This window comes from Camponotus vicinus, unplaced genomic scaffold, assembly GCF_025532165.1.
Source record: "Camponotus vicinus isolate PSW18456_S1 unplaced genomic scaffold, iyCamVici1.0 SCAF_3, whole genome shotgun sequence".
Classification (NCBI taxonomy): Eukaryota; Metazoa; Arthropoda; class Insecta; order Hymenoptera; family Formicidae; genus Camponotus; species Camponotus vicinus.
Genome location: NW_028141967.1, coordinates 1,357,092 through 1,378,706, shown reverse-complemented (window position 1 = coordinate 1,378,706; position 21,615 = coordinate 1,357,092). Strand labels below are relative to the sequence as shown.

Here is a 21,615-nt window from a genome sequence, read left to right as displayed (position 1 = left end):
TTGTCTTGAAAATCTCATTTCGTATTGTAGTGTTGTATTTAAGGTGCTTTTCATTTTGTTTATTTATGAAATGCTTCGTTATATAATATTTATTTCGACTTGTAACTTTGATTTGCAACGAGAACTTTGATTTGCAAAGCCATACTTAATCTTCCAAATTTAACTACTTGATATTATGATAAGAATCATAACATGAATTACATCTATATCTATATAAAAATGTAATACCATATATCTGAAATATATATTGCATCTAAAAAATGTACAAGTACATAAGAAATCAGGAGACAAATGCCGAAATATTTGTTACTTGTCTCTTTTTCTTTATTTACGTAGCAATGAATACTTAATTACTATCTAGCATCTTTTCATTCATATGGTATGAATAATTAATTATTGATAGTGTTATATAAGATTATATTTGTAAGATTTTTAGTAGAATACCTACTTGTGACTTTAAACTTGTGCTTTTAATCTCATCGCAGTCTCAACCCTACCGTCAAAATTAACTCCCGATAAATAGCCGTTTATCGAAAGAGAGAGAGAGAGAGAAGAAGAAATACGTTAAATAATTAATCCAACGATTCGATTAAGTCTTCGGGATATTCTCGCTAAAAGATCTAGAACGCAATTAATTTTAATTCGACTGTCGCGGCTTTTATTTAAAAAAGAGAGAGAAATAAAAAAAGAGAGAGAAAGAAACAAGTAAATAAAATTTGGATTTCTCTTTTGCTCGCGTATTGCAGTCTCTCTTTCTCTTTCTCTCTCCCTCTCCCTCTCGTTCTCTTTCCCCTTCTCTCTAGTGCTTTGCATTTTAATTGCATTTTGGTACGCGGCTCGTTTTGCATGTTAAAGCCGACCGCGAGGCCACTTATTGCGACGAGGGAGACGATGATGGGCGATGTCGCAAGGGGCGCGGTAGAGGGGGAGGGGAACAAAGGCGGGCGCGGGAATCATCGTCGTCGTCGTCTCCGGCCCGGCTCGAATTTGGTCCACGGATCATCCCGCGAGCGAGCAAACCGAGGCTGCCTGCCGTCCGCTATCGACAGTTTTCCCAATCGTATCCGTTCCGGAGAATATTCCTCCCTCCCTCCCTCCCTCCCTCCTCCCCCGCTCTTTCTCTTTCCCTTACTCTCTCTCTCTCCCTTCTACCATCCCATTTTCCAACCCTCATCGACATTGGGTGTCGCCGTAAGCGAAGCGATGCAATGTGTATCGTTGCATGCAAAAATCATTATGCAAAATGCGATGAATTTTGTTTTTGAGAATCGGAAATCATCTCGGCAATATTTCCTTTTCACAGTCAATAAATAAAGTAAATTAATCAAATTAGCCTAACATTAAAATGACTTGGATTGAAAATTAACTGTAATAATTTTTTCCACATAAATTAATAACAGAAATATACAAGATAAATTAAGCTTGTATGGAATATTACAAAAAAAAGTGAAGCTAATTGATTTCAAAGTAATTACACCAAGGAAGACTAGGATTTAATATCTCGAAGCATCATAAATATAAAAATAATAATACTACTTTATCAATAACATTGCTTGTACTTTATGATTTTTCTGCCGACAGAGAAAGAACGCGATCCCGCTCTTTTCCTTGTCCGTATTTTATCGTATTATATCGCGGGGAGATCCGGTGTGAAAAATGAAAGGATCGCGATGGGATGCGATGGGTCGAGTCAGCAATATTTATCCTCAGAAACAGCTGAATCAAAATAACGTTAAATTAAAATAGCGTTACGGTCAGAATCGCGAAAGCTGTGAGAATCGATATAAAGGTAAGGGAAAGGCAAGAATGAAGAAAAATCGTGTCCAACATTCAAATTTAATTCATAATACCGAGTCGCTGAAAGTGGCCAATCGATTCGCAGGCTCACTTTCCCACCAGAAATACTCGGATCTGGATTATCCTGGACTGCGTAAACCACGGCTACGTGACGATTGTGCGATCAATTGAGCTGTGATATATGGAATACAGAATAGCGAGGTACTGTACAGGTACTGCATTTGTCCTAGAAAAAAAGACGAATGTTGAGAGAAAGAGCGAATGTAATTCTTGACAAAAGTCGACCTTCATAAATAAGGGAAGAGAAAGGAAACTTTCGAAAGAAATACCGCTTTTATTCTTTCCGAATAAAAATCATGAAATAACATTAACGTCTTCCACGTTTCATTCTCTCAAGAATGAAGGATTTAATTTAGAGAGAGGGAACTTTCAGAGAACGATATCCTTGCATCGGGGGAGCGCAAGGAGACACTCGCTTCGTCATTTTTCTCGTAAATTCAACGACACGCGGGGGACGACTGAGGGTAGGGATAAAAAAAAGCTTCTTGACGGAAGATTAACGAAGAAAAGAGACACGAGAGGAGGGTGAGCTTCGTTCTTACTTCGTTTCTCGTAGCTCTCCGCTCTGTTGAGGAAAATAAGGACGCAAGATCGGAATCTTGAATTACGCTAATCGAGTTCTTCGTCGTCCTGTCGGACGATGCGCGACGAATCCTCTTGGATATCGTAGTTATTTTCAGCTCTGAAAAACGCGAAGAAATAATGAGAACACTTCTCTCTGAGAAGAAAAATTTATTAGAGCTTTTTTTATTCTTTCAAGGACACGCAGGCGAATAGGGGAGGCGCGTTTCGAATATTTTCGTATGAGATATTATCACGAAGGCATGTTCACTAAATAGATTCTGGTTATTATTGGACGGTACATATCGGAATGACCAAGACACCATTGATCGTGGCGTATTTTAGTTTCCTCAGATCCAGTTTAACATATAACTTTAGACAGATACCTAAAGAACACATAAAGATAAAAAGAGAGAGAAGAGAGTTTGTAGATTCTGAATTGATGTTAAACTTTTATCTATATACTTATTAAACATGTATTTACGTAAAATACATATAGATATTATTAATAAATAAATATACATCTAGATAAGTTTAGTGATAAATATATTATAAATTTTAAATCTCTCTCTATAAAAATCTATGATATATTAATATATTATTCTAATTAATAATAAATATATTAAAATATACTTATTTAAAGAGATGAGATTAAGAAAGAGATGATCGATGATAGACGATTAATAAATAATCAAGTGGTCTTTAATTTTCCGCGAGAAGACAAATGCGGAATCATAAAATATAGAACTTACAGAGAAAGAGAGAGAGAGAGAGAGAAACTTTTTCTAATAATGTTCAATTAATTGCAAATTTAATTTTTTTAATAATCTTTAAATTTATCACGTGTCAGGCATTCCTTTGCCTTGAAGAGGATGTTTACTCGCTGGAAATTCTGATTTTTTACAGTCACGATGTATATTTTTCCTCGCAAGTGTGTTCTCTCCAACGTGCGTTTCCTCATTATATATTTCCTCGGCGCGAATTTTCTCATCGCAAATTTCTCGTTATACATTCTCGCGGGGCATAAATTTTCTTCGTCATGCATTTTCTCGTCGTGCATGTTTTTACATTACTCTCGACGTACCTTTCCCTGACAAGTTTTTCTCATCGCAGATTTTTTCATTGCGTATCCATTTATTTTTCACATTTGCTGTTTCTGCTCTTCACGTTTCTTTTTTTTTTCTGCTATATATCTCCCCATGTCACGTACCTATTCAACGTCCATTTTTTCGATAGCATTTTCCCAATTTTTTCGACGCGAATATATTCTGTCGAATTTTTATCTCTCATACATTTCTCCTCTCGTCATCACATGTTTCCTCAACGCGAATCTTTCCATTTGTTCGTCCCTTCACGCCTTTCCTTGCGCGAGATATGACGAGTCCTCCGCAGCATCCGTGAGGTCCACGAGCGGAAAGGCGAGAGGAGGAGGAGGAGGAGGAGGAGGAGGAGGAGAAACAGTGAGAGACAGAGAACGCGCGACGCGCAAATGAAATTTAATAAAATTTCAAGCTCGCTGGTCGCGCTCTGGTCGAACGTAGTAGTACGTTATATACTTTCGCGGAGAGGGTGGCCGGGTCCGTTGGCGGTCACCATGGCGACGCAGCATCCCGCGCCCCGTGACGTCACTGCTCCATCGATCTGCGCACCCCTCTATAGTTATTGCCACCAGCACCGACATAGCCCGCAGCCATCGCCACACACATTGCCAGCATCTCCCTCCCTCTCTCTCTCTCGTCTCTTCTCGGTATCTATAACATCCCTATCCTCTTCCTCTATTTCTTTTCTTTCCCTCAGCTCATTACTTTTAACTAATTATGACTTCTTACAAATTTTATTTCTATCGTACGCCTCGTTCCTCGGGAAATCCGCACGAGATTAAAAGAACTTTCTTTGAAAAGATGTTCTCTTTCTCTCTTCCTTATATGTTTCAGCCCTTAACTTGCATCTTCGGTTATTTTTACACATCTGTCTTCGTTTCATACGGATTTATATATGTCATTAATTCAAAAAATTAATATCTGAAAGATCTTGTATATCTGCGCTTCTATTAATTATTTTCAGATCTTTTAGATGTGCGTATATAATGTATTAAGACATATATCTATTTATAAATTCTTTCTTTCATTGTTAAATTATATTATATCATTATGTTTTATTTTTTATGTTGTTTCATTTTTTTCCAATTTTGTTTAATAACTCTTTCCTCTCTCTTTATTTGTATATTTTATATATTACATGTATTTCCATCTCTTTAGATTCATATATTTTTACATAAAAAATATGCTTGTAAAAGCGTAAATAGTTTCTAAATAGATCTGCTTTCATCATTAATGCACGCCACATTTTAATGATCTTTTCCTCACTTTCGTTTAATCCTTTTTCGCTTCGTATTTTATATTTCATGCTCCTGGTGCTCTCAATGTTACATGTTGTAGTCACATTTTTATCCTACTGCCAATTAATCTACCCCATTGCTTTTATGCATTTCGAAGTAAACGTACACTCTCGTACGGTGCATCATCCGCGATCCCATAAATATAAATATAAATGCATTTCCTCCCTCTTTTTCCTTCCTCCTCCCTCTCACTTCCTCTTCCGCTTCATTCCGCAATCCATTACTCTTCCCCCTTCGAAGCGGAGGCACGCGTGCACTCACGCGAGCGACTAGTACGCACGCACGTACGCACAAATGCACGCGAGGAAAGTGAGTAACCTTGTTGATGGCCGACCGACCGGTGGTGGATGCTGGCTGCTGGCACCTTCGAGTCTATCTTCTCTCCGGAGCAACGGCCAGGTGAAAGAGAGGACAAGGGAAGAATCGATCGATACCTAAAGATACACGTATTCTTTTCTTGAAGCCATCGATATTATTCGATATTCAAGAGTCGATGATGATTGAAAAGCATTGCCGCAAATATACTTTATCGTTAAAACGTTAATGTGTACTAATTAATTAACTAATGAAATATAACGCAAATTTATGCTATAATTGTTGTAAAATCTAAACGTATACACATGAAAATATACAATTAAATAAGTAAATTATATAAATAAACAAGAGCATATAAATAATAAAATATATAGACATAATTCTCTATTATATCAATACAATATATATATATAATAAAAACAAATTTGTAATAATATTATTTAGAGAGAAGACCGACATGTTTATGTCGGTGGTTGATGGATCGGCGGAATCGGCAATGCTAAGATATTCTACATTTCTTATTTCAAAATATCAGTTGCATCCCTGGATTAACAAAGTCGGAGGGGAAGGGAAGCGAGAAGAAGCGAGAGCGAAGGTAGTACGCCGGATCAGAAATGGCAGCAGCCCTTATTTCTGCAACTCTTCGTCCGGTGCACCCTTCGGCTGCCGGATCGCATTATCGATCGATGGATGGATGAGGTGGGGTGGGAAAGGGGAAAAGGGCTCGTCCAGCGTTCGTGCCCCCTCGTCGCTCCGCGGTCTTCTCGTCGTTTTCCCTGTTTCTATTTTTTTTTTCATTTCTCCATCTCTCTTTCTCTCTTTCTATTTTCGCGTTTTCATCCCCTTCTCGTTATCCCCTTTCAATTCTCTTTCTCTGTCTCTTTCTTCTTCCTTCATTTGTCTCCTTCATTTTCATTATTTAATTAAATCTTCTTATGATGAAAAGGATGAGGCTACTGCGAGAAGCGCAGTATTTCCTTTTCTTTTCACGGGTCACCGAAGCAGCCATGCTAGTGCGAGATGGAACAACGGAATAATGAGAAGCACGTGGAAGCCGCGAGTAAGATGAGGTGGGGAAGGAAAGTGCGCTTTTCAGGGGAGTACGAATTAAAACTTTTACACAGCAGCACAATTATTAACGCGTCTTTGAAATCATGCGCAATTCTTGGATATTTGTAGAAATCTTAATTATATGATTTTTTCACTTATTGTCTTTTAAAAATCTATTAATTATTACAAAAATATATACCAAGGATTTAAAAGCATGATCACGTAATTAACAGTTTGTATGTACAAGTGGAGAGATTAAAAGTTGTTTAATTAGATATCAAGAGATAACATTAATAAATAAAAACTTGAAAAAGAAAGTAATAATTAAGTTTATAAATTAATTATAAGTTAATAAATTAATGACTACAAATGCAAAAATAGAACTAAATATAAAATAATAATAAAGAAAATTTTTAAATATAATTATTGTATTAATGGCGCGAATGAAAATCGTGGATCTAAAAGAACTTTGATAAAATCGGGAAGTATAAGAAATGCATCTTTTAAAATCTCTTTCACAGAAATATGACAGAATGTTATTTTCTCGAGTGTTTCTCTTTCCCTTTAGAGCGGCGATAGAGACTACGATAGACCTTTCTTAACCATTTTACCCCTCGTGCCATCCGACTATAGGGGTTGCTGGCCTCCGGCGAGTTCCAGCTGATCCCGAATTTTATCTCTCCCTCCTGGACCAATTGCGGGGTGGGAGGTCGGCGTCCCGATGGAGCTAGACGGTGTGACGCCGTGCAGTCTCGGGGTAGATTTTCACCGTCGGAACAACACATTCGAGAGTTGTACGCTACCGCGTGCCTCCTCGCATCCTTGTCAATAGTTTAAAGGAAAGGTGAGCGCCCTGGCGATCGAGCATAGATCTCGATGCAAAAGAGATCGCATCGAAGTGATTTCAAAAGTATATGCAAAATGTTATGTATATAAATTACAATATTGTTATCTGCATATATGTTATATAATATAATATTTTTAATATAGTTTTATGTATATTTTTTGTTACATGTATCGTGCGTGTGAAATTTTATTATTTCTCATTAATTTCTTATTTATTTCTCATTAATTCTTATTAATTTTGATTTATTATTTCTATTTTAATTTAATATATTTATGTAATATTCTGCATTTTATATATATATAGTTTTATACATACAGAAATGATTCTTAATTATTTATTGTGATGAATTTTTATTACATGCGTAAAAAATGTTTTCCAAAAATATTCTAATTTTAATATTATCATAATTATTTTTAAATATTATAAAAACTGCAGATGACGATCTCGATCTTTCCCGCCGATCGCAGCAGCATATCCCTTGTGCATAGGCACAACCCCCGCGCGTATATCACCCCTTTGTTGCGAGAAGGTTAATCAGAAAAAGAGCGGATCGGCCGATATACTCTTTTATTGATTCCGGCCGAATTTTAGGCCCCGAGTGCAGTCTTGACAGTCGGCATCGGGAAACGGCGAGAGCGGAGGGGGGAAGGGGCAAAGAGGAGGTATATAGTGCATGGGAACTACCGAAATTGGAAAGGCAATAAGGGTGTACCGAGAGTGCACCTCTATCGCTTAACGGGGGTTGCCTAGCGACCCCAGCATCCCGTTCCCCCTCCTTCCCTCCTTCCCATCTCTCGTCTCTCTGTCTTCCTTTCTCCATTTCGCTCGCACCCCTTTCGCTCCTATCCCTTTGCGATCCCCTTCCTGTTTAACCGCCAGCGTTCTCCTCGTTGCTTCTCGGCGTCCACTTCGCTTTTTTCTTCCTTCCCCTTCTTCCCTGCTCTTCATTCGCGTACCGCGGGATACCGATGCTCTCTTTTTCTCCGACGTTTCCCTCTCTCCTGCTCTTCCCTCGTTTTCGTGCTCTCGCCTCTTTCGCTTCTTCACCGGTTCTCCAAAGGAGCCTCCGGGCTTTCATCCCGCCAAGGGCTATCCTCCTTCCCCCGGTTCTTCATCCCCCGCCACAACGTAGCTCGCGAGGATATATCCGCTTCCTTCTCGAGGCAAACGTCGCTCACTTTCCGCACCTTTTCAGTCCTCGCATTCGAGTCTTCCGATCCTCCGTCCTCTCGACCCCGCGGAAGCTTTCCTTCCTTACTCGTTGGAAGGGTACAGCTTCGGAGGCCGTGGCCCGAATTCTATCGACCCGTAGCATGCCACGCCACGCCACACGCCACTATCAATAGAGAGCGAGAGGGAGACAGAGAGAGGGAGACCAAGTCTTCGACTTCATTCAGCCACCCCTTGGAAGACTGGCGCGCGCTCGAAAGATTGCGATTATGCGCGCACGTGTTGCGGGCCCCGAAACTTGGCCGAGTTTCGTCATCGAGCGAGACCAACATTGGGAAAATTAACAGATGTCATGTACGCCTTTTTCATCGCTCATCTTCTTGATCTATAATCTGAGAATTATTTATACTTTTCAAATATTTCGTTACAGTAAAAAAAATATTAATAATAGTGGTAAAATAACGATAGTGAGATGAAAATGAAATAATATAAATGGAGATGAAATTTAAAAATTTATCAATTTTTTATGTTCCAATGCACACACAGACGTACAAAACAAACGGGACAGTCGTAGTTCTTTTTATCCACAGCTTCTCCCGCTAGTTCTGCTATTTTATATGTTTGCGATTATAAGGTACATCAAATCACATTAAATTATTTAAAAATGTCCTGTATTTTACATTATATAAAATTGTATTAAAATTTGATTATAAAAATATCTAATTTTGCGTATTAAAAAAATTCTTATCTAAAAATAAAGATCGAAAAAAACGATAAATTGGGAAATGTCAAATATGTCTGTCTATGGGATTAGCGCGATTTAAAAATCGAAAATGGGTCAAATGGATCCCAATGGAGTAGCGAGCTTAATAGGAAGTCACTGTAGTCCGTGCGATAACTCGACAATCGGAGTTTCATCGAGTTTCATCGAGTTTCGATTTTAGACAGAGATAAATAATCCTACGTGACAGGCTGGGTATAAAAATTCGACTGTCGGTGCCGCGGCGAAAATCGACAGAGGGACCGACTAACGGTGAGCTTCGGGATTGGCTCGAAATCCCGGGCCAATTCTTCCCCAGACGAACGATCGTCACACACGTCGTGTCGTTCACTGAGAGAGCCTCGATAACGGCTCCGGGACAATTTAATTTAGATATAAAAAATATATAATCCCTTTGATTCACGGCGTTCGCTTTAGCGAGTCGCCAGCGTCCTGGAGATCCGCCAACCGTCATGGAAATTTCTCTTTATCGCGGAGCTTTTTTATGTTTCGAAAACGATCTTGACTCAATCTGTTTCACATCGGACTGGTTTATTATATACAGGGCTTTTAGTCGCACATTAAAATATTTTTTAGTCGCACAAAAATATTTAACGACAACACATTTTGATGTCAAGATATTCGCAATATCTTAATCAATTTAAATTTTTAAATATTTTTAGATACACATATATATTTGAATATACACGTAATTTTTACATTATTTATTTTATTAACTACTTAAAAAATTTATTTATGTAAATTTTTATATAATTTTTATAACATATATATATATATATATATATATATATATATATATATATTTATTATTTTTACTGCATATAATTTCTTTTTCTTTTTTTGACTAGCTTCTTCTTTTCTAACAATACAACATAATGTACTTTTTCTCGATTATTATATATGAATCTTTTTCGATGATCGAAAGCCATTACTTCCTTCTTCATCTTTGGAATTCTTAAATCTGGTTGGCTTAAAGTCGGCTCTCCGTAGGAGCCGCGGGGATTCCGGTCGTCTAACAGCAGGTGGCTATTAGAGCGACCTCGTCCACGTCGTCCGAGGACTTTTATGGTCCCCGAGGTCGTTCTACTACCGAGATTCGATTTTCTCGAGTCGGGATGTCCTTCTCACAATAAGATTAAGATAATCCCGTTGATCGTGGCTCATCTAATATCGACAGGCTAAAGTGCAGAGTCACAGAGAATGATATGTTTATTAGCTTATGTGTTACAATTAGTACTTGTAAGATTTAAAATTATTTTTTGTACTCTTTATACGATTTCTTGTTTTTGTTATAAAAATTTAAAACATCTTGAAAACCTCTCTCTTTTTCTCTTACACTTATCGCAAAAATCTGTTTAATTTCTGCGCAATTCGGGACATTTATTTATATAATAATAATTTCTTTTTCACAAAGAACTTTTCTTAATATTATGTTTGAACAAATTTAGTTAAAATCTTTCTCTAATGTTTTGTAATGAATAAAAAATTCTTAGTTTGATGAATTCATGTTTTCGTATTCGTCCAATGACGTTTATCGATTGCGCGTTTTTTTTTTTGTATGCGATGTGAAAACGTTGGCAGAGTTATTTGAAGGAATTTACGGAAAGTAATCCCACGGAAAAATCGTGAATATTTTGCACTGTAGTATTCGGCGGGGCTTATAATTTCGTCGAATGGAACTTTTCACTTTGTTTTCAGCAGAAAGGAACAATTCCTCGAACTCGAAGGAATCTGAGAAAATTGAGAATGATGAATATACAATAGATGATCAGAGTGATTATCAGAATGAATTGAAATCGAAGTAGTTTCAGCTGATCAACGATATGATTAGACGTTATATATAATTAGAAAATTATCATCATCTTAATCGTTCATTCGTCGAAAATCCTATCCAAGATTCACTCTCCTCCTCCTCGCCCCTTCCTCCTCTACAACTCTTCTCCGGAAAGAGACCTCGTGACCGTCGATAGCAAACACTTACACGCGTGTAGAATTTGAAAGATGAGCGAAGGGAAGAAAAACTGCGCGCACAGAATCTCGTTTTCCTGGTTACGAGAAGTGGAAGAGGAGGAAGCGGAAGAGAGGACGAAAGAGGAAGCGAGACGAAGCGAGATTGCATAGAAAAACATGTTACCCCACCGACAGAGAGGGACCTGCGCGAGAACAAGGAAGAAATGAGCGGCAGAGGTTAAAGGGAAAAAAGGAGAGAGAGGGGAAGATAGGAATTAGGAAGGAAGGAAGGAGCCCCCCGGATCTCTCTTTTCTGTTGAAGGTTGCTCGTAGAAGGGGGAGGTCGTACGCCCTTGAACGGAGATGGGGCAATCTGACCCTACGACGTACATTCCTCCCGCTACTCCCATCGTCCCCCTCACTACTGTCCAGGTGAGACCAGACGAGCTCTCGGCCGCCACTCTCGGGAAGCACCTCTACAACGACGGCAATGACGACGACGACGACGACGACGACGACGACGATGCCTTGATTTTCTGGGTGACGCTTGCGCCTTGAAGATACCACATTCTCATTCCTCCCACCCTCCTTTACCCTTTTCCGCTCGTCTCACGATTCTCAAAGTCGGCGATGTACTCCGTCTATCCCGTCGTAGGATGGAAAATGCGCGCCAGGGGCGGCAGAAACGCTTTTCGGGGATGGCAGGAGGCTCGTCGCCTCCTTCTTCCCTCCGGCGGCGGTACCGGAACCGGGGGTATACATACATAATATCTCGCGCAGGGGTAGAAACTCGACGGGGGTGGGGACAGCGATGGTCGATGGCGGGGGGATCGGGGATTTCCGGGGCAGCCCGGGGCGAGGGGACAGGCACTAGGGGTTGATACCGAGGGGCAGGGCTAGGCGGGCGAAGACGGAGAGGGCGCAGTGGTCCCGCGACCATCAAACCAACAACACCGTCCTGCCGCCGCCGCCGTCATCGTTGTTCGGCGAAAACGACCCCTTCTACTCTTCCTCCTCTTCTTCTTCTCTTCTCTTCGCCGTCGCCGCCGCTGACGTCGCTCTTCTTCTCAAACCGACGCGCCGACAAGCGCCGTTATCGTTGTCATTGTCATCGTCATCATCATCATCATCATCGTCATCGACCTGCCTATCTCGTGACGCAACATTCGTCTGTTGTCGTTATCCTGCGGAATAAATCCTTGCGTGGATGGGTGGATGGATCCTTACGCGATCCTGTCGCTGCAGTTACAAGTAGAATCGCGCTGCACCCACAGAAGAGCTGGGAAAAAAGAAAGAGAGAGAGAGAAAGAGAGGGAGAAAGAGAGAGAGAGAGAGAGCGCGCGAAAGAAAGAGAGAGAAAGATTGGGAGACAAAGAAGAGGAAGCGAGTGGCCGCCAGGTAATGCCAGTCGCATATCCGACCCTGATCCCGAAGGTCCTTTCGTCGTCGAGTGCCTCTCGTTCGCGTCTTCAACCCCACCGGCCGTTCATTTGATTAATTAGCCCGCTTTCGATTGCTTGATCAAGCGTTTCAATTAGCATCGATCTCTGTTGCTAGAACTGGTTTATTGATCGCGATATTTTTTAAAAACTTAATATAATCTCGAGTAATTTATTTATTTGCGCTTTTTTGCTATCGAGTATCTTTAAAAGTGTCGTTATTTTTATTCGCTAATTGTACTTTTTATTTATTATTTACAATTTTTAATTATTTTTTATTTTTATTTAATGTCTTGTCGAATATATTTTTTTATTAATTTTTTTTATAAATTAAGATTTTATTGCATGTAAATTTTAATGTAAATAATTGATAATAAAGTTACTTTCTTAGGTTTTGTCAAGTTGTTTATACACTATTCAACAATGATAGCTAATTAATTGGTGTTGTGATGGATTATTTGGACAACAGGAAGTGAATTTTTAGAATCTTATATCTATTTAAATATATATTTTTTTGCTTTTAACATTTTGTATTTAATATATTATAATCAAAATTTAAGAAATTGAGAAAAATTTTTAAATATTAAAATTTTTTAAATTCTGTCGTTTTTTTTCTTAAAATTAAAATTCATGTATAATTATTTATGTTAATCGAAACATTAAAATCTCTTTTTACTCTTGTCTCTTAATATAATTAGAATTAAAAGAGAATTATTTTGATTCTGCCATTTTATCAATTTTATTAATTTTCTTACTACGTATTCTCTTTCTTGCCGGAAATTTCAATAGTGTATTAATAACATATAACTATATAAATTCATACCTCGAGATTTCTATCAATGGAACAATCTTCCTCTCGTTCCAACCAGATTTTTGACCTCGATATTTGCCGGGTGCTTGATTGCTTCTTATCAAGTACGCACGTGGATGTCATTTTCTTTATTGAGTCCTCGGTTCTTTTCTCAAGCTAACTTTTGCTTAGCAATAATAGCTCGAGCAAAATATCGCAAGCTTTTCAAGAACATATTTTCTTTGATTTAAACTGTTATTTGTATCGAAATAGATACTCAAGGATATTTTAATTCGTTAATTCTTAATTAGAGTTCATTCAAGAAGAGGCGACATATGGCTTGTGAATTTCGATAAAAGCGCACTCTGCGCATCAGTTCACCATATGTCGGAACGAGGCTGAAACTATTGCAATCCGGACAATTATTCATCTAGAAATGGCAGCGCCTTTTTACATGATTATACCCTTTGCTTCGAAAAATATATTCCCTCGATATATTCCAAAAGAGATTACATGAAAGAAATCTTTTTACGCATCTAATAACAATATTAATTTTTACACGCACGCATCGAGAGAAATAACGAAGAATAATTAAGTAAAATTTATTTAAAATAAAAATTATATTAAAAAAATAGAACGTCTTTAAATTGTTAAAATTAATAATGAGTACATTTATATCGAGACGCTTTGGATCTCTGAGATCCTTGAATCTCGCAGAATCGTAAAAGCGGTTTCGCTTTCGATTCCTCTTTCACGCCATGTTTCTCGTGCGCGATTTTCGTGACACCCGGTACGCAAGGTGTTCCCCCTATTCCGCGTAAGTACATTATGGTGTGTACTGTTGTTTTATCAGTAGTGCAGGATCGCCATGGCTACGAAGTATGAATAAGCCGTAGCCGACACACGTCGCCGCTGCTGCTACCTTGTGCCTAATTACCATTTTCGTAATTTTCTGTCACGAAACTGACTCCAGCGAGCCGGTCCTCGCGATTCCTCGCGCGTCGATTCTTCGTTCTCCAGGCTCTCCAATTTCCGCTCTAAGTCTCTTCGACAAACAGGTTCGTCTCTGTGATCTTTCCAATTGATATATCTCTCTCCGATATAATTTAATTATAATCAATTATAATAAAAAAATGTTCTAATTATTTTAATCAATTAAACAATTCATTTATTTTTCACTCAAACTCTCATCAATCCTTCTTACTTATATTACAATTTTCTTATTTTTAAGAATAGAATTTATCCACACTACTTTAATGTCACTATTGTTTTGTTTACATAAATATGTAACTATCTGAAATATAATAAATGCATAGAACACAAGTTTGCCTCGCGTAAAAATATTTTTGCGCCCGAACGTTTCTAGAGTTGATGGCCGTTTTATTTTCGCCGAGACGATGCTTATCGATAAACGTTTAATCGATCCTTGGGAAAGCAGGATTCCGTTGTCCTCGCGAAGCGGAGGCGCGACTAATTGCGCGCGGAACAGTTTCGACGGTTGAAGCTATGCCGCGCGGTAACTTATCGAACTGTCAATATGTGATCAGCTGACGCGCTCGATCGAGGTTCTCGCAGCGGATTTCTATTTTTAGCGTTTTGCACGCGCCGCGAACATTGTCGTGCCATAATCGACGCAAACGGTTGACGCAATGTCTCCATCCGCCATATCGTTGTGTGTATCACAATGAGTATAAAAAAAAATCTATCTAAACAAGAGTCAATAACCAATAGAAAATAAAAGTATAAATTTCGGAATAGAGTGTGATGCAGAAATGAAAAATTATATCGTAGAATAATATTTTTTTAAAAGCCGAAAGTAATGATGATGAAGATTTATAAAATATTGAATTAAAAAGAAAAAAATTTTTGATTATATTAATATATTTGTAAAGAAATTTTGTTATTGTTTTTATGGCCTGTATTTGTGCGCAGAAGAATGAAATATGCGGCGAAAATATATTCTTGATATTTTTGCAATAAAGCTCTTCTTGCTTGAAGTAAACTACTATAATTCATATTTAATATTTATGACTAAAATCCTAAACAAATTGAAACTTATAAATTGATTTGAAAGCTAAAGGTTTAGATTCGAAAGATGAAATCCAAGGACTTAGATTAAAGATAGTGAAAAGCGAAACCGGAGAACCCCGGTGAATTCGTGACACGTTAATGGCATTAGAGGATTTATTACGAAGAGTACTGACCTAGGATCATAAAGCTGTAATGAACGACCGGAATATTAATCACGCTCTCTCTTTTTCATTCGCGAGGAATGCGTTGATTTGTTCCAGATACCAGGTAGAACCATGCGGTTCGTCGGCCCGGTACCGAACTCTCATGAATGGAAGTAGGTTCGCCAGGATCGATGGCTTGAAGGCGTGTTGCCTTCAGGGGAGGATTGGTGTATCCGTGACGTTTCCAACCCCACCTGAATAGGTGCTGCGACGTGCACGTGCTCGCTTACGTCACGAGCGGTCGCAGGACGCGAGCCATTCACGTATCATCCCTGGAAAAAATCAAGGAATTAGCGCTAATATCTTGAATCTCGATAGAAGAAGGACGAGAGAAAACTTGGTGGTAAGAGAGAGACTGTAACAAATCTTTGTAAGATCGAGGGTGACACGAATATTTAATTTCGAGATTTATTTCTATTAATAATTAAATTATCAATTAAAAAAATAATATTTTTTTAAATCTTGATTGATTTAATGCGCTTTATAGCGTGATAAATTTATTACGATTATTAAAATATTTTTATCGTACAAAAGAATAAAAAACAATTATATTAATGATAAAAGACATGGTGTTAAAAACAATTTACAGATATATAAGAATTAAATTATTTAATGAAGTGATTTATACAAAAAAGAAACGTATTATTGACGGATTTACATAAATACATGTTTTATATTTATAAATCGCTATTATTATGTTTATCTTTTATTAATCTTGATAAAACTATCGGAAAGTTATGTGTGAAAGTTAAGAAAGAACATCTCGACGGGGTCGATATATCTTGATCGTGTCAGCGTCGTTCTTACCCCTGTGACTTTACAGCACTTATAATTAGCTTTATACTGCCACGCCCGATTACACACCCTCCTGCCCTTTACATCCCTCGTCTTCTATGATTCTTCGAGAACTTCAGAAACAATCACCGACAATTTCGTCAACGATTAAATTACTAAACTAACACGCACAATGAAATATCTTTTATATCGAGAAATTGATATTTTATATTCAATTATTTATTTAAAATTTCAATTAATTTGTGTATGTATAAATCACAGAGTAAATAATGACCAGTTTTTAATATACTTTAATACTACTTTAATATAACTACTTTAATATAATATTATATTTTACAAAACAATATTAATATGAAAAAATATATTTTTATAAAGTTTAAGAACTTATTTATATGATATATTTTTACATAAATTTGTTATATAACATTTACTTTTTTGTATTTGTATAATAATTAATTCAACGAAACAAAAATATCACTAATATATCGAACAATAATTTTTTCACGGAATAATTTTGATAAATTGATTATTTCAGAAAATGAATCTATGCTTCATTTTTATTCGGTGCGTGTATCGATTTATCTCGGACTGATTTTGGAATTATTTCTAGTTCATGTATTTGTCGCCCTTTGTCCTTTTTTCTCATCCGAGTACTTTTTCTCGCCGATAGAACAGAATCAGGGCATCGCCCTACGTCGCGCAGATGTTACACATGTCAAAGACATTTAAATATCTCTCTATTAAATTCCTGCCCCCTTACTCGCGAGGATTATGTTTAAACCCCCTTCTCTTCCTTTCTCTCTCTCTTTCTCTCTCTTTATCGCGTGCGCGCGCGTGCGAAGGTAACCCTGACCCACAGCTCCGGCCGACCAAGTCCCAGTCTTTCGAGGGAATGCCTCATTGTGTCGCGAAGACCAAGCAACACGCCTCCCCCTCCCCCTCGCCCCTGCTGCGCTGTCCCACTATTTCTCCATAGATATGAATTAGCCTTAGGGCTTCGAGCAACCGTAGCTGTCAAAGACTCACCCTCCGACGCCTTTTAAATCTAGCAAACCCCCTCGAAGTGGAGAAAAAAGCGGAACGACTTTTTGTTCCCTTTATTTTCTGTTCTACCCTTAAAAAAAATTTTTACATTACGCTTTCGAGTTTGCATGGACTTTAAAGTTCTGATAAATTTTAGAAAATATTTTAGAGACTTTAGAGATGATTGTTTCGTGGAATGTTTTTGTACTTTTTATAATCGACAAACTTTTATTTATTAATATTAATTATTAAATTGAATTAAAATTTATCATTTAATTTAATATGCTTGTTTTTTAATTTAACAGTTGTCTTTCTCATCTTAATTTCTCAAGTCTTGATTAATGTACTTATAAATGTTTTATCTTAAAAATAAATATGTAATGCATTTTTTAAGCAAAAAGAAAATAAATACCCAAATTATATTAAAAATATGACAAAATCGAGGGAAATTTTTATACGAGAAAGATCATTATATCAAGTCGGGTTCAACGACCGAAAGAAACGTCATTAATAGGCGAATCTCGAGTGGCAACCGCAAGCTTATGGAACTATCAATCAGGATCACTGTCGATGTTACTTGCAGTATCCCATATGTTCAGCGTGAAAAGTGCGTAAGGATCGGTCAGCAGCACAGACAGGGGGATGAAGGAGAGGGGGAGGGAGGGTGGATTTTTCGATTATGCGAATATCTACGGACAATGGAACCCTAACGTCAGCTGCTCCTATCATCCCGTCACCCCTCGATCGACACGGAGCCGTGCACCCCCCGCGAAATAAGCAATAAGTTACGTTAGCACTGTGACGAACTGTCTCCCCTCCACGATCTCCCTCACGGCACCGACCCCCCCTTGACCGAGGGCACCGCGCAGGGTGAACGTCCCATAGTGCAGTTTCGGCGTTCATCATGCTCGCTTCGAGTCTGTGCGATGTATTCCATATCTCAGAAATAGTCCAAATGCATCCATTAAAATTAAGATGACGTGGCTTTAATGTGTTATAAACGAAATTTTATTAAATTTAAAAAAAAAGCAGGCGAAAATACTCTATAAATAAAAATTATCGGCTCCTTCAATTAACTACAACATTTTAATAAAAAACAGATTGCAATTATTCCCAATGTAAAATGTTTATCTCATCAGATGTCTATCTCATCACGTGATTCTAGTTTCGTGATTGTGTGTTGAATTGAATTAAGTTTGTAAAAGATATATTGCAAGAATTATCCGGATTATATTTTTTTTACGCTTAAATAAGTGTGCGTTCATTACAAGTGAAGAAAAACGTGAATGAGAAATAATTGTGACAATCGTTACATTAAAAAGTCACCGTATGTGTGCGAGATAAAAATATTTTTAGTATAGAATCGAGAAGATAAAAAAGAAATGTTTTCAAGAATGATAAAGTGTGCCTTCCAGGATCGCTGAATTGTAGCCTCTGGGAGCTGTAACGAATTTCAACGAGATGTATCATCGGATAATGTCTGAGGGAAAAATTAACCAGAAGAGAAGAAGTGTGAGTCTGTGCTCCTTGCGTTCACTGCGGGCTTCCATGTGCCAACTTTTCAAAATTCATAAGGCACGCGGTGAATGCCAAGAGCGGACCAAATTCAACGATCTTCATCGAGAGTAATCGATTTAAATTCGTCGAATACCTCTCAAAAAGATTTCTGTTACGCAAGGTTAGTAGCAAAGGTCGACGACAGCCTTTCCATTTCTACTTCTCTCGGATTTTGAGAATGTAAATCTAATTATTAATTAACGTATTATTGTGTTTTTTCTTTAAATTGATTAATTAATCGTATTCTTAACATACTATTTATTATCAATGCTCGAAAATTATTTCATAATTTCATTATTATAAAATTATGGTATATCAACATAATTTATGAGCTTCTACTTTGACTAACAATCGTTGAGAGATATCACATAATAATTACTAGTTGAATTTATTAATCCTAAATTAAACTTTATCTTCTTAATAGACGCGCTTTCCAGCTTTGCCATTTCATCACTGTTTTTAATCTACTGAAACTACTTTCTAAAATCCTATAAAGAGATCCATTAAAAGCAATATTTTATCTCTTGAAATTTAAAGTAGCATGAAATTAAAATAATAATATATCTCTCTAGTTATAAATTCTTAACTTTTACTATAAATATTTTTATAATATTTTGGGTCGCTATTAATCAAAAAGTATGAATTTATTGGGCATCAAGAGTTAATTTAATCCAGATACCTGATGTTTTCTTCGTCAAGCGCGTCAAGCATCAAAATAGAAAGAGAAAAGGAGTGGGTGGAGTGGCCAATGGTGGAAAGCAAGCGTTCTCTCCGATGAACGGATGGGGATAGTCGAGGTCGGGTTTAAAGCTGAAAAGCTCCTAAATGAAAATCGGGGAATTCCCGGGGCGTAGAGGACGAGGACGCGGCTGTTGGTTGTATCGACCGAGACGAAAGGGCGGCGAAGGGATCCCGGTGGCGGTGGGGATGCTGCGCGGTTTAAGGGTGGACGCACGTTGCCTGGCAACCTTCCCGCAGCATCCCTCCTGGACCACCGCCGCCATCGACGACTTCCATGATCATTGTTGTCGTCGTTGTTGCGCATCCGCCATTATTCAGGATCGATATCTCATCCCGACGTCTCGTTCTCTCGATTCGTGATCTTCATCGACGTGTGTGTGCGTGTTTTTTTTTTAAGGCGGAATCTTGTAATCTGATAATCTATAGATCAAAATCGAAATCTGTACAATCAAAAAGTCGAAATTGTCAAAGTTCTAAATATAAAACAAAGACAAAGAGTTTAAACTTTGACAAGCTCCTTTTTCTCTCCTAGAAATAAATTTTTTTTTAAATTTGAACCTCCATCTCTGTCAATTCTAAAGATTCTGAGATTTCAAAAATAGTTTCAAAGAATGTTACAATCTAATGAGTAAGAAAAATATTTCAAAGATAAAAAATTGTAAGATTTAGAAACCTTGCGAACTGATAACTCGATTGTTTTATTAACGAAAGAAAAAAATGTTCAGATTTCGATTTTAAATTCTAATTTTCGAAAGATAATATACAATATGTGATATTTAATAAATATCTAAAAGAAATAAATATGTACAATATAAAATATTACAATAAAAGATAGAATAGTATTAAAAAAGATTGCACTATAAGTTATATAATATTTACATTATAAATTATTATATAGAACTGCAATGTGAAAAATAAAGTATATGTGTGAACCGATTAATTTATTGCGTGTGTCTTAACTTCCTAATATAATTCCTGCAAATATTTGATTTTTTAAATATTACATTAATCAAATATTTTCCAATTCTATTTTAGAACTATGAATCCTTTTTTTGAAGTAAGCAAAATTGCACATAAATGCATTTATCAACAATTAATAAAAATTCTTTGATTAACATTTTATTATTTTGACGTAATTTAATTTAAAGTTTGATGTACCATTTTATATTTTATGTACCACAATATTGATTATAAAAATATACGTGATCGAAAAGTTTCTGGCTTGTTAATTTATGAAACAATCCATATAATTAAAAGCAGAATAAAAACGTACATGATTACTCTTTGTTATATTCCTAAATTTATCATAATTTAATTAAGAGATATCACATTATATTAATTAAGAGATATCACATTATATTAATTTCATTGATTTTTCATTTATCTTAATAAAAAGATGCAACTATTCATCTCTTTCTATATTCCACTGCAGTTTTTCTCGACAAAGTCTTAAAGTAGTAGCTAAATGACAGAAAGATTAATCGTTGTAATTAATATAATTATCCCTTATTCTTCCGTCTTATTTTCTCATGATTTAAGAGAAACGATATATAAGCGCACCAAAAATGAACTTTTCTCACATCTACCAACATAAATCATACAACTCTTATCACTTTTCATAATTGTTTCAAAAGTATAGACGAAGAATATTAATTATAATATGAATATTAGAATATTAATTATAATATGAGATATTTTAAAGATTTCGCATGAAAAGTGTTGTATTTACAAATTTTCTGCATTGAAAATTATTTCACCACCTGTTGCAACCTCATAATCAGCGGCGACTAGAGTTAAATATAATTTTAAAAATGTCAACAATAAAAATATCTCATTAAATATAGACAATATAAAATAATGCAAAAATCTTTTACAATAAACAATTGTACTTCAATTAAATTTCAATATTAATAATATAATTATTTTTTCATTTATCATCCGAGAAAATTAACAGCAATCTATACAAATTTTAACAAACATCGCAGATAAGTAAAAATATCATAAAATATATTAAAATTTCATATTTGCGAGTATTTCATTAAGTTTTGATAGAAATAATCACTACTTATTGTGTCAAAAATTGGCAAGCGATTTTATATCGGAAACT

General features: G+C 36.6%; 1 long non-coding RNA gene across 1 annotated transcript; it reads left to right on the top strand.

The window, feature by feature from the left end:
• The first annotated feature begins 11,836 nt into the window (after nt 1-11,836).
• LOC145968061 (uncharacterized) lies at nt 11,837-20,306 on the top strand. Its single transcript, XR_014437659.1, has 3 exons — nt 11,837-12,327; nt 15,450-15,735; nt 18,626-20,306. It is a non-coding gene; the product is annotated as an uncharacterized LOC145968061 (long non-coding RNA).
• The last annotated feature ends 1,309 nt before the right edge of the window (nt 20,307-21,615 follow it).